This window comes from Leucopleurus acutus (genome assembly GCF_964270905.1).
Source record: "Leucopleurus acutus genome assembly, chromosome: 13".
Taxonomy (NCBI): domain Eukaryota; kingdom Metazoa; phylum Chordata; class Mammalia; order Artiodactyla; family Delphinidae; genus Leucopleurus; species Leucopleurus acutus.
In genome coordinates this window covers 27,743,120-27,756,308 of record NC_139155.1, presented here as the reverse complement: position 1 = coordinate 27,756,308, position 13,189 = coordinate 27,743,120, and positions in this window count along the sequence as shown.

Here is a 13,189-nt window from a genome sequence, read left to right as displayed (position 1 = left end):
GATCCCTGCTAGGGAACTAAGATCCCGTACGCTGCATGGTGCAGCCAAAAAAAAAAAGTCTCCTTGGGGAGTTTGTCTGTTTTCTTGCCTGGTAGTTTTCAGAGGTGAGCACAAGGCTATTGAGGATACTCAGGTCCCTCCAGGATGTCAGCTGAGCCCGTCCTCTGTGGAATGCCTGTGGAAATCCCAAGTTCCCTTCAAGATGTTTGCGGACTTGTGTTTTAGGTTTTGGGGGTCACCTCTGTCTCTTGGTTCCTGTGTCTATATGTGCACGCCCTGTTCTGCCGTGGATTTAAGCTTGAACATGAACTCCTTCTCTCATTCTGCAGAAATCACCCCACACCAAGCATTTGGGCGTGTGGCTGCGTCTGGGTTCTTGCGGTGCCCCCACCTGTGCCGTTTGGTAAGCGCCTTACTCCTCCTCTTGCCTTCCCTGCTCCTCATCTGTCTCCTGCAAATTGCCCTCATCTCCAAATCCTTCTCCGCCCGTATACTCAGCCCTCCTGAGCTCCCAAACAGGCGTAGCCCAAATCATCCTGGTGCACAGTAGACGAGAATGCTTCTCTTAGACAGATTCATCCTCCAGCAGAAAATGGTTATGGCTTGAAATTGTGCTTTCTGTAAGACTGCGAATTCAGTCTTAGAGGGTTTGGGGACCTCTAAGATTTATGCCCAAACCCACGACAGTGACTCACTCTAAACCAGGATAGCCCCATGCTTCAAGACTATTGTGTCACCTTGTAAGGTATCAGCTCCTCCAGCGACAGTGCAGGGAGAAGCTGGGAGCAAAGCTAGAGGCGAAGAAGAGGCCCGGCTGGGAAAAGGGTCCAATTACCTCGACTTCCTCCTCTGTCTCCAGGTGTGCTGGCCTAGAATTCAGCAGGCCCAGCTTCTGGAACTTGTTCCTCATCAGCCTCGTGATCTTAAGCCCCGGTGTTCTCGTCTGTAAAGTGAGGATAATAAGGGAGGAACAAAGACTTGATGAAATAGGATCTATGAATATCTGCCTCATAGTAGCTACTTAATATGTTCTAGATGCACGTCTCCCTCTGCTTTTGCAACCCATTTCTTGCCTGGGTGCTCAGAATGATTAGCTAAGTGTTTGGTGACCCTAGACAACTTCCTTCTTCAGTACTGGCCGATCAGTCAGCACGTGGGAGTGGAGCACTGCACCTCACCAGTGTCTCGGGTGGGCCGCAAGATCCCAGCGTGCCCCCAAGAGCTTCCGCTCTCCCTGGGGAGATGAGAGCGGTCAGAGCACAGGGAAGACACTGTGGAACTGATAACATTTCATTACAATTTTTATTGAAAATTTTTTTTTTATTTTGAACTCCCATGAGGCAATTGGCGCTGCTTTCCACACCTACTCACCAAGTCAGGGCCAGGCCACCCCCAAGCTCACGGCGGTGGAGGCTCCTTGTGCAATACTGGCAGTGCCCAGCAGGGGCCGGCCTAGCTCTTCTCGGGCTGAGAGCCGCAGATGGAGATTTGATGAAGACTCTGCCTCTAAGAAAGGGATTTGCAGACTTTTTGGACCATGATCCACAGTAAGACATGCATTTTACCTCACGACCCAGTATAGGTCTGCGCGCACGTGTATTTTGCTAAACAATACTTACTCTTACTACCTGGGTGCATTCTGATCTAGTTTGTTCAGTTCTGTCCTGGATTAGATCATTTGAAAAATACCACTCACACCTACCAATAGATGGAGACCTATACTCCGAAACTCACTGGGAATCTAAGATGGGGGAGTGGGGACAGCGGGGGGTGGGGAGATTAGGGGTCACCTAGGAAAGGACCCCTCGGTACAGCCGTTGAAAGTGTGGGCCTGGGGCTGCCACGTGGGATCCCAGCTCTGCCCTTTTCTCCGTCTGTGGCCTGAATGACTTACTCCACCCCTCTGTGCTCAGTAAAAGACAGCACTGGTTATAACAGCTCCTTTCCCACTCAGAAGCAAGGATGGCTGCAGAGTGCCAGTCAAAGCTTGCCCGGTGTGTCGTGGGTTCATTGATTTAACATGTATTGACACCTGTAACTGAAGATAATGGAGTAGAAAGCTCCCGGCCTGGCCAAGGTGGCCAAGAAGCACACAGACGATGACAACAGATGCAATGGGTGCAGAGGTGGTGATGATCACTGAGCACTCTGGGAACACGTGGGTATCTGGAGGACTCCTTAGCTTAGGGCCTCTCCAAGCATGATCCCGGGGCAGCAGCAGAGCTCAGGAACTTGTTAGAAATGCACGTTTTCAGGTCTTAACCCAGGTATATGGAATCAGAAACTGGGGGTGGGCCTGGCTATCTGTTTAATAAGCCCTCCTGCCAATGCTGGTGCATATTCCAATTCGAGAGCGACTGCCGGCAGTTACCTGACTTTGCTGCACCTTAGAGTCATCTTGGGGGCACCCAGAACCAATCTGATCACATCTGGGAGTGGGAGTCAGGCATCAGTAGTTTGAAAAAAGATTCCCAGGTGATTCCAATGTGTAGCAAGGTAGGGCAACCACTGCCCCCAGCCAAACCTATGGAGTGGGACATCTGAGAAAGCTTCCTGGAGGAGGTGCCATGTAGGTAGAAGCCTTAAATGCAGTGGGGGCTTGTGTGTAAACTTGGGATGGAGGGCTGATGGGGGTTCCTGGTGCCCATAGAAGTTTCCAAAGGGACCGTAATCTAGTTTGAAGAAGCTGGGCTCTGGAGACAAGCCATCTGGGTGTGAATCACACTGCACACTTACTGGCTAGTGTGACCTCAGGCAAGTCATCCCAACAGTAAGAAGTGAGGTTTCTTGTATGTGCTTAATCCTCACAGCGACCCCATATCTTGGGAGCTTAGTGTGACAAGATGTGACACTGGAGAGATGGGGGAACAAAGCCGCAGAAGGCATTATCACCGTGCTCTTGACCTGAAGGCCCTGGGAAGCCACTGGAGAGTGTCAGTGCAGGGGAGGCGTGTGGAGATGTGTGTGGAGAGTGTGCTAGAGAACAACATGCCTGGAGGAGAGTAGTCAAGGAGGGGGCCCGTCGCCACCACACAGGTCATATGTGACGGTGGCCCACCTGCCAGAGGGATGATAGAAGACCTGTCAAGATGGTGAAATAGGCAGGACTTGGAGGTGAGGAAATGGCCCATTTCTGGGCTCGACGAACTGGGTGGTCTGTGTCCAGAGTTGGGGAACCCCCCACACCTAGCCCTACCAGTAGGTTTCCTCTTTGTTCTGTAGACGGAGGGCTGGAGATAGGCATGGTCAGAGCGGGCCTTTTGACACCGTGGCGCCCCGCCTCTGCACCCCACCACACACATACTTCCTGATAACAGTTTGGGCATCTTAGAGTCATTCCTTGGCTGAAGGCCGTGAAGGCCCGTCCAGGCGGGTTGACTTCTTGTCTCTGAATGTGTCATGCATGTTCCCACCCCCAGGCCTTGGCCCATGCCTCCCTCTCCTCCCTATCAGAATCCTGCCTTCAGTCCATCCTCCTCCACAGACACACTCCAGGGCTTGTGTCCTTGAAGCCCTCCTAAGCACAGTGACTGTCCTGCAAAGGACAGCGTCCCAGATGTGCCACTCAGTCCTGTTGTCAGGTCTGCACCTGTGGTACCTGGAACAGAAGCACCTGGAGTCTGAGGAGGGTCTGCACACCTCTGCCTGTCCCACCAAGACTGGCCCAGTGTTTTGCTGAGCAGATGTGCGGGTAAGGCCCCCTGATTGGGTTGGGAGGAAAACACAGGATTCAATTACTGGTCAGGAAGGCCTTGTTGAGAATTAGATTATCAGAATTGTCAGCTGAGGCCTCGGGCCCTTAGAGGCTCAGTGGGAGAGAACAGAAGGTGGAAACTTGAGAGTGTCATCCTCCTAGGGTCTTAGGGGGCTGGGCACATCCCTCTGGTTTCTGTGATGTGGTCCCTTCTTCATCCTGAAGTGAGAGGTGGAGACAGCTGGGCCCTTGGTGCCTCCCTGCCCAGCCCCCTCCAAGGCAGCTTCTCCCAGCGGCTGGCCATGGAGGTGACGGATGCTGCCAGCTCCCAGCAAGGGACAGAACCAGGGGCAGTGTTCAAGAAAGACCAGTTAGCTGCTAAGGGCCCACTGACTGTGCCTAAGGCCATGTTAGGTGCTGCCCGGGAGGTGCCAGAAATATTAAGACCCAAGTTCCAGAAACAATAAGAGAATGGTACAACGTGAAAGGCTAAATTGTGTAACACAGGTGCTAATACCTGGGGGATAGGAAGTGAGAGCTCAGACTTTGGACCCAGACAAACCTGAGCTTGTTCACCAGCTAAGGGACACTGAGCAACACAGGAACCTAAACTTCTCTAAATCTCAGTTTCCTCATCTGCTAAATGGGGGTGATAATAGCACCTGTTATTCAGGTGATTAAAAGTTTATATATATTCAGAAATATGATACAGTGATTAATTGATACACATGATAAAGAATGTAAAGTCTTTTAGCCAAGTGTATGGCACAGAAGAAGCTCTAATAAGTGGTAGCTATTGCTATTGCTGCTGCTTCCTTCTGGTTATGAGTCATTACAGGAGTTCAGGAAACAGTGAATCCACTGATCCTGATTGGCCTGAAGAGACAGGACTTGTAGGATGGGTTAGAGAAGAGAAGAAGGACTAACCAGCCAGAGGGAGCAAAATGTCCTGATTTTCAAAAGGAGAATAATATGGTTCCTGGGACATAAGCTTAATGTCACTCAACAGCATTCTAGAATTATTAAACAGATGGTCTGGGAGCACTTTACAGAGAACCATACTCATTCCAGAATTAATTCATTAAATCATGTCAAACCCAAATCCCCATTACCAAAGGATTTTTTTTCAATCATTCAACATATTTATTGTTAGCATGTTAGGAAAAGCAAAGGTTATCTTGGCAAGCACTGAGCGAAGCTTCCCTTGCTGTCCGTGTGGACATGAGAGAGACATGTGAGCAAGGTGAGGCAGAGTGAGGTGAGGTCTGTAACAGTATGAACAGTTTTGCCCCAAGAGCTGGACCAGTGGATGGCTGTCAACCTGGAGCTCTGTCCCTGGCGGCAGCCACGGGACTCTGGTCCAGCCACTGAACAGCCAGCGGAACACGTGGTGGGAGGGAGGACACAGTAGAGTCATTGTGACACTTCAGGATTCAGCTAATTAGGAGCAAAAAATAATAGCAGAACAGCAGAGAAATCACATTTTATGTTAAATGTTTTTTTCCAGTGGGATAATATAAGCTCATGGTAGAGAATCTGGAAATTATAGAAGATCAGGAAGATGTACCTAAAAGATACCTGTAATTTTCCCTGAATGGCATAGTTTAATAGTATGACTAAGAAGAATGATGGTGAGAATGGGAATTCAGGGGATACCTAAGATGAGGAGAGTTCAGGATTGTTGAACCTAGAAAAGGGTTCATGCTGTATCAGTCTTTGAAGAGTGGACAGGCTAACGGGAGGAACGTATAGCCTCTCCTGTAGTGTTCCAGAGAGCAGAACTAGAACACAGAGCCTCCCAGAGGCCCGTCTCTGCTCACCAAGAATGAAAGCACTGTCGAAGAGGCGCCCCCCAGTGGACGGGCTGCCTTGGGAGGGAGAGGTTCCCACTCATCAGGGGTATTTAAATGCAGAAGCTGGTTCTTAGGCACTCTCTTCTCTGAATGTTAACGAAGACCCCTTGCCCTGCTCTGGTCCCTTTCACCTCTCAGATTTGTGTATCTATAGGTGAAGACATGGAGGCAGAAGGAAATGTGTTATCACTGAGAGAAGAGAGCATGTTGCAAAATGCTGTGCTCTCAACTTCACTGAAAGCAGAAAGTTAAGCATGTGTTCGTTGAAAAGAGATGGCAAGAAAATGAACATTAATGTTTGTACTGTGCTTTCGTTCGTTTTGGTTTTCCCAACTTTTCTACAATCGACCTGTTTAAAATACAGTCAACGTCATGTTAAAGTAAAGTAAATGTGTCTCTTACATGTGTGAGGCTACTTTTTCTTAATTTTTTGGCCGCACCGTGCAGTGTGTGAGATCTTAGTTCCCCAACCAGCGATCAAACCTGTGCCCCTCACTTTGGTAGCACGGAGTCGTAACCGTTGGACTGCCAGGGAAGTCCGAGGCTACTTTCTTTGCTGAAACAGTAAACTAGGGAGGGGGTAAGAGGGAAGAGTCTAGATAAATATTTAGGGCGGGGTTGATTGTAGAAGGCCTTGAAAGTCAGGTAGACTGTTTAGGTTTGATGGTCACTACAATGGCAATGACAAGGTCAGCAAATGACTATTTGCTGGGCCAAACTAGGACTGATAATTGGACAGATAACAGCCTATTTGTGGGGATGAGAGGACAGAATACAGTATCTGAAACTGCAAAACTCACAGAAAAGCATTATCACAGTAGGAAGCCTTATGGAGTCCTTAAGGGAGTGATACTCATTTGCTGATTCATTCATTCAGTCGAGTATCATTTATTAAGCCCTATCTGTATGCCAGACACTGTGCTATGTGCCTGATGCAATTAGGTCCTTTGAGAGCTGAGTGCAGGACACACTAGAAGATAACGTGGGGATAAAATGTCCTATTAGATGGTCCCTGCAAATCTAGATGAGATGTTCTGAGTTTCAGGAGTTGGGGTGGTGAGAATCGAAATTCTAGTGATACTTAGAGGTAGTCTTTGCTTGCCTTGCAGTTGCACTAAGGGTCTTTTTCAGCACTTTGACCAGGGCGGAGTTCACAGCAGGCACTCAACAAACATGTGGCAAGTAAATCAGAATGTGGTGGAAGAAGGGCTTGCAGTCACTTCATGTATACAGTCATCCCTCTGTATCCATGGGGATGCTCAAATCTCTTACATAAAATGGTGTAGTAATTGCATATAACCTACAAACATCCTCCCATATATTTTAAATCATCTCCAGATCACTTATAATACCTAATACAATTTAAATGCTATGTAAATAGTTGTAAATAAAATATATTTAAATAGTTGCTGGGTGTGTGGCAAATTCAAGTTTTGCTTTTTGGAACTTTCTGGAAATTTTTTTTCAAATATTTTGATCAGCAGTTGGTTGAATTTGAGGATGTGGAGCCTGAGAATATGGAGGACTGACTGTCGTTAGCTCATTGCTGGTCATGCTGGGTGAAATGGCTACTGGGAACATTCCTGTGGCTCACTGTGAAAGGTGCAGGGCCAGAGATTGTATCACACTAAGTGTGTCCCCCTGAGGCTGGGCTGTGAACACATGGGCACTGTAGGAGAATAAACTTTGAAATAATGAAGCCGGAAGCTAGTCTGGGGAACATTCTTCTGATCTTCAAATGCATAAAGTCAAAAACTTTTGTTCTTATCAATTCCTATTCAAAATGGAAGTGCAATCCTAGAATTGATAAAGATTCTCTCCTTGACCAAACCCTAGTCAGGCTCCTCTGAATTCCCTTATCAACTGGGCCCTCACTATTGGGCTTCTGTGTTTGTCTCTGCATTGCCCAGTTTTAACAAGAATCCTACTACGTCACTCAGTTTAGCCAGAATCCGCCCCTCCTTATCTGATCACCCTCGTCCTCCAGCATCCCCCACTGATGTCTGATCACCCTGTCCTGCCTTCTGCAAGAAACCCCTCCCCCTGATGCTTCCTCTTAGTAATTTTCCATCCACTGACCAACACCCTGTTCCTTGGCTATAAATCCCACTTTCCTTGCTGTATTCAGAGTTGAGCCTGATCTCTCTCCCTTCTACAAACCCCATTGTAGTAGCCAGCCCCCCTTGAATAAAGTCTTCCTGACCATCTTTAACAAGTTTCAGGAATAATGATTTTTTTTAACATAATACACACTCTTTTTCAAAATGGGAATCACATGAAATAGAATTTATCAGATTTTTGGTGTTTAATTTTTTGGCTGATTTGAACAAGAAAACTTGAAATGCCCTGAATTCCTATAGTTTACATACAAAAGAAACTGATAGAGGTTTTCCCCAAATTTAACAACAATCCCAAACATTTACATGCCAATACCAATAATAATTTGTGAATGTGAACATTTTCTAAACTATCCATAATCAAAACACAAGTTTGGATCAGCCACGTTAGAGGAAAGACTAGGCTATCTTTCCATTTTCTCTGTGGAGAACAAAACAGTTACAGAATTGTCTCAGGAAGAGGTATTCAAAGAGTATACAGACAAAAAAAGATAGAAATACAGTAGAGGGACTTCCCTGGTGGTCCAGTGGTTAAGACTCTTCGCTCCCAATGCAGGGGGGCACGGGTTCGATCTCTGGTCAGGGAACTAGATCCTGCATACATGCTGCAACTAAAGATCCCGTGTGCCGCAACTAAGACCCGGCGCAGCCAAATAAATTAAAAAAAAAAAAAAAAAAGAAGTACAATAGAGGTAGATTGGGCTGGAAATTAATTAAAATGTTATGTTATTTTTCTGGATTTTGTGATGTTTGTGGTACTTCTCGGCTTTTTTTTCCTTTTTCTTTTTTGGCTGCACTGGGTGGCATGCAGGATCTTAGTTCCCCAACCAGGGATCAAACCCATGTCCCCTGCAGTGGAAGCACGGAGTCTTAACCACTGGACCTCCAGGGAAGTCCCCTCTTGGCTTTTTTTTTTTTTTTTTTTTTCCGGTACGCGGGCCTCTCACTGCTGTGGCCTCTCCCGTTGAGGAGCACAGGCTCCGGACGCACAGGCCCAGCGGCCATAGCTCACGGGCCCAGCCGCTCCGTGGCATGTGGGATCTTCCCGGACCGGGGCACGAACCCGCATGCCCTGCATCGGCAGACGGACCCTCAACCACTGTGCCACCAGGGAAGCCCCGACTTTTTAATATTTGTAATTTAGTATGCTTTTTTCCTCATTCTAGATAAATTTTCAGGTTTGTACTCATTTTAATTGTGTTTTTGTTATTTTGTATTCTTTTTCTTTCAGAGCCGCCTCTTCAACCAAAACAAATGTACAAACAAACAAAATAACCACCCTGTGTAAGCTTCAGGCCCCTCTGTCCCTGCCCCACAGATGCATGACTTTGTGACTCTCGTTGGGCCTCCGTGTCTTTCCTCCCAGTGAGGGCTGTTGCCCTGAGCTTCCACCAGACGCTCTTCCAGGGAGAATTAAGAGATGAGCCAGATAATCCGGCTGTCAGGCCTCACGCCTGCACAGGCAAAGCACAAGACATCCATTATTTCATCCGATCCTTACTGCAAACCATTCAGAATAAAACCCAATTTTTAATTACGGAAACGTTCACATTTATGCACAAGTAGGTGGAATAACTCCAGTCCATGCTATGGGCTGGGCTTGGTGAGGTGAGGGGAGTGCTGGGCTAGGCATGGGGGCCAGAAGTTAAATCTCTGCGGGCTGAATCCTCTTTCTCTGCACCCCCTGCCCCATGCTTCTTGGTGCTGGGCGTGTGTGATTATGTGGTCACATCTGCACACTTCTGCCCGGCTTGGAAATGGGCAGAACCTCTGGTCTATGGGAAAGGTGCAAGAAGCTGCAGCAGCCTTGGGGCGCCTTCAAAACATGAGATGGGATAGAGGCTGCTCCTCCCAGGGGCCTGATGGGCACAGGTCCCCGGGTGGCAGGCCTGGGGACCGGCGGGGACAGCACTGGAATCACTGGGGGAGCTTTTGCCACTTATGTGCTGTGCACCTCACGCAAGCCTATCCTGATACAAGCCGGAGAAGGGAGAGGACAGGGACATTTTGGAAAATTTCGCAGGCAAATCTGATACCCACCCACTTTCCGCATGAGAACCATGGCCTGAGCGGCTCATGGGAGTAAATGGGAGCCTGTGTGTGTGTGGGGGGCCCAGACCTGCTCACCACTGAATGGAGCACCTGCCCCTAGAGACGCATGGAGTAGAGCTGAAAGCCAGGCCACCTGGAGTGAACGGCTGACCCACCTCCTCGCAAGCCATTTGACCCTGGCAAGTCGCTTGACCTTGGAATCTGCCTACTTATCTAAACAACGGAAGTAATCGAAGCACCTTACCTTAAATGTGATAATGCACATAGTGCACTTAGCACCTAAAGAATTAGACACCTACCGCTCAAAAACGTTAGCCACGCTAACGTAAATTTCCTTCGTTGACATCAGCCACAGGTGAAGAGAAAGGTGTAAGTGGCGGGCTTTCCTCGCTCCTTCATATTGAGGAGGCAGGAGGCAAGATGAAGGCCAGAGGCCAGAGGCTCATCCTGGAATCCAGTCCAGCTTGAATCTCCTTCCAGCTCTGCTGGGACCACCCTCTTTTGTCTGAAGCTGGGGAGACGGGTTTGGGGGATGAGTCTCTGTGTCATCCATTCCCATCCCTTCTGTGGGCAGCTGGGGGCTGTCCCAGGAGTGGGGAGAGCCCACAGACAGTCTTCCCTTGTCAGCTGGAACAGGTGGGAAGACTGGAACCAGAGGAGGGACCTGGGCTGGGGGGTGAGGGGCGGTGGGAACGGTGAAGGAGGCAGTTCTTCACAGGCGTCCCCTTCTCCCCTTTTCCCTCTTGTCTGGCAGCCCTGACCCCCCAGGTGCTCAGGTCTGCACACTACCAAAGTGCCCGCTCAGGAGGAAAGGGGCTTAAACTCATTTCATGAAGGTGTCAAGGACCAGATGCAGTTCATCTAAGACCAGGCGATGCCTTGGAGTGATTTTCAAATGGCAGCAGAACCCTTTCTTCAAATGCTCTCACTCAAGTGCTCAGACTGGGGAGGGACTGGGGGATTGGCACCCTCCCCGTGGTGCCTCTGGGGGCCCCTAGGGCTGAGGAAGCGAGTTCTACAAGGGAAGGTCTCCTCAGCCATGAGGCCCACACGGCGCCCTCCCCTCCTGAAGCCAGTCAGGGCAGAGTCAGCACTCGATCAGTACTCTGTTTTCTACTCCTGTTGGGCCCTTAGTAGGTGGGCAGTAGGGACTGAGGCATGGCCTTCTTCGATACCCACCCTGCCAGGCAGCTCCTGGCCTGTGAGGCCCTCCTGGATGCTTGGACGTGGACCCAGCGCCAGGCCTTCTCTGCCCCACACTCTGGGGTCAGAAGGCCAACACCTCTGAAATTAATCCAGGCTTAATTAGATGGACTGGGACACGTGGCAGCCACAGCAGCCATTTGGTAATGCGGCTAAGGAGCTGCACCCTCCTGGAGATGAGACAAATCTAATGTCCAAGGGCCTCCGGGCTGCGCCCTTTCAGATAACTTACCGCGCCCACCCCACCGCTGGGTGCTCACAGGTCCTGTGTGCTGGCCACCGGGCTCCCTGTTCTATCCTCAGATGTGTGTGACGCCTCCCTGCACGCGGCAGTCACAAGTAACAGATTTGATGTACAGACAGCCAAATGGAGGAGCTTAAAACAGAGCCGAGAGAAAAAAGTCAGAGAGGGAGATCCGTAACACAACCCATTTGCATTCATTAAAACTGTATGGGGCCCAAACAAGAAGGCACATGTGTAAAAAATACGAAATCTGCTAGAAAGGTGCCCTATACAGAGGAGACAGAGGGAAAAGGCAGTGGGACCAAGAGGAGATGAGAGACAGAGGGAGAAATGGATTTCTATTGTGTTCAAGCCCCTCCACATCTCAGGTCAGTTTATAACCGCAGTCCACCTGCCCTCCCAGCATAAGCAGCTTGCACCTGCTGGTGTCTGTCTCACCTTCCATCTCCATAGCTCCCACAGCCCTTCCTTACTGTGCACTCTGTGCTGGGTGCTGGATCCATGTCTTTTCCTCGGGTTGTTCACACTCCCCACTGCCTCTCCAGCTTCTCTAAATCCCACTTGACTTTCACAGTCTAGTTCAGACCCCATGTCTGCCTGCAAGCCTTCCCTGACCATTTCAGGTCAAGCCTCTGATAGACTGTCCCTCCCTGCCCAGCGAATCCATGAGTCCCCTCCCTTTCCTGGGTGGAGAGGCGGGGGAGACAGGAATGTGAACCTCCCCAGCTTGGGATGGCGGGAGTCTCAGGTGGCAGAGGGAAGGCGAGTCCTAATTTTAGCTACAAACCCACAGGTTGTAGGCATGTGGAGGAAACATGACCTCTCGGTAATAGATTACACTCCTCGTGGATGTTCTTGGGCATATGCCCCCCCTCCTCACACACACACACACACACACACACACACACACACACACAGATGTCTTCAGGCCCACAAACAAGGCAGCAAGCCCAATTGTGCCTGAAACAGCTGAGCAGTTGGGTCTAAAGAGGTAAAGAACAAAATTCCACCCTCCCCCCCACTACTAGTGTAACCATCTTGGGTACACGAGAGTAGCTGTGGCAGCTGGCAGAACTATGACTCATGGAAGGACACTGGGATGGCCCAGGAAGAGGGCTAGGTGGGAGGGATCTGAGCTCACCCTCCAAGCCTAGGGGGTAAGAAGGTGCTGGAAAGGGCCCTGGAGCCTGGGCCATGCCTTCCTCTCCCCCAGTCTTTCCCCACTTGTGTCTGTTTGCCCTTCTACGTTTTGGAATTTTGATAGTTTTCTAAAGTTCACCTCCTCTGTGAAGCCTTCCTGGATTCCATCAGGCACAGAAGTTCCTCCTACCCTTTTCATGTCTCTATTATAACTTTTAGGACATTGTGTCAAATTCTTCTCTTATTCTAAACTATGACCATCCAGGTGTAGGATTCCTAATCCCTAGTATGGTGCCTGGCACAGAGGAGGTAGATGCTACACAGCAATAATAAAATGAGATATCCCTAATATATAAAGAATAAAAACAGAAAGAAAAAATATTAAAATTTTGTTTTAATCTTAAAAGAATTCTTGAAGATTTTTCTTTGTAGAAAAATGTGCCAAAGATATAACAGACAATTCATACACACAAAATGATATAACAATAGCCCTTAAACAAGTGAAAGTATGAAGAGAAATGCGAATTAAAACTACACTGAGATATGGATATCATTTCTCATTCATCAGATAGGCAAAAATCCAGTCTTTTGATAATCTGTTCTGTTGGCGAGGCTGTGGGGAAATAGGTGGTCTTAGACATTGCTGGTGGGATTGCAGGATGCAAGACCCCATGAAGGAGAATTTGTCACACTGAAGAAAACTACGTACACTTTTACCCTCTACCCAGTAACCAAACTGCGGGAGCTTACCCTGAACATACACCTCAACCACATGGAAATACATAAGTACACGTGGTTCACGGCAGCATGATTTGTGATGCAAAATATAGGAAAGTACCTAGCTGTCGAAGCACGAGAGATTGGTTGAATAAACTGGGAAACATCC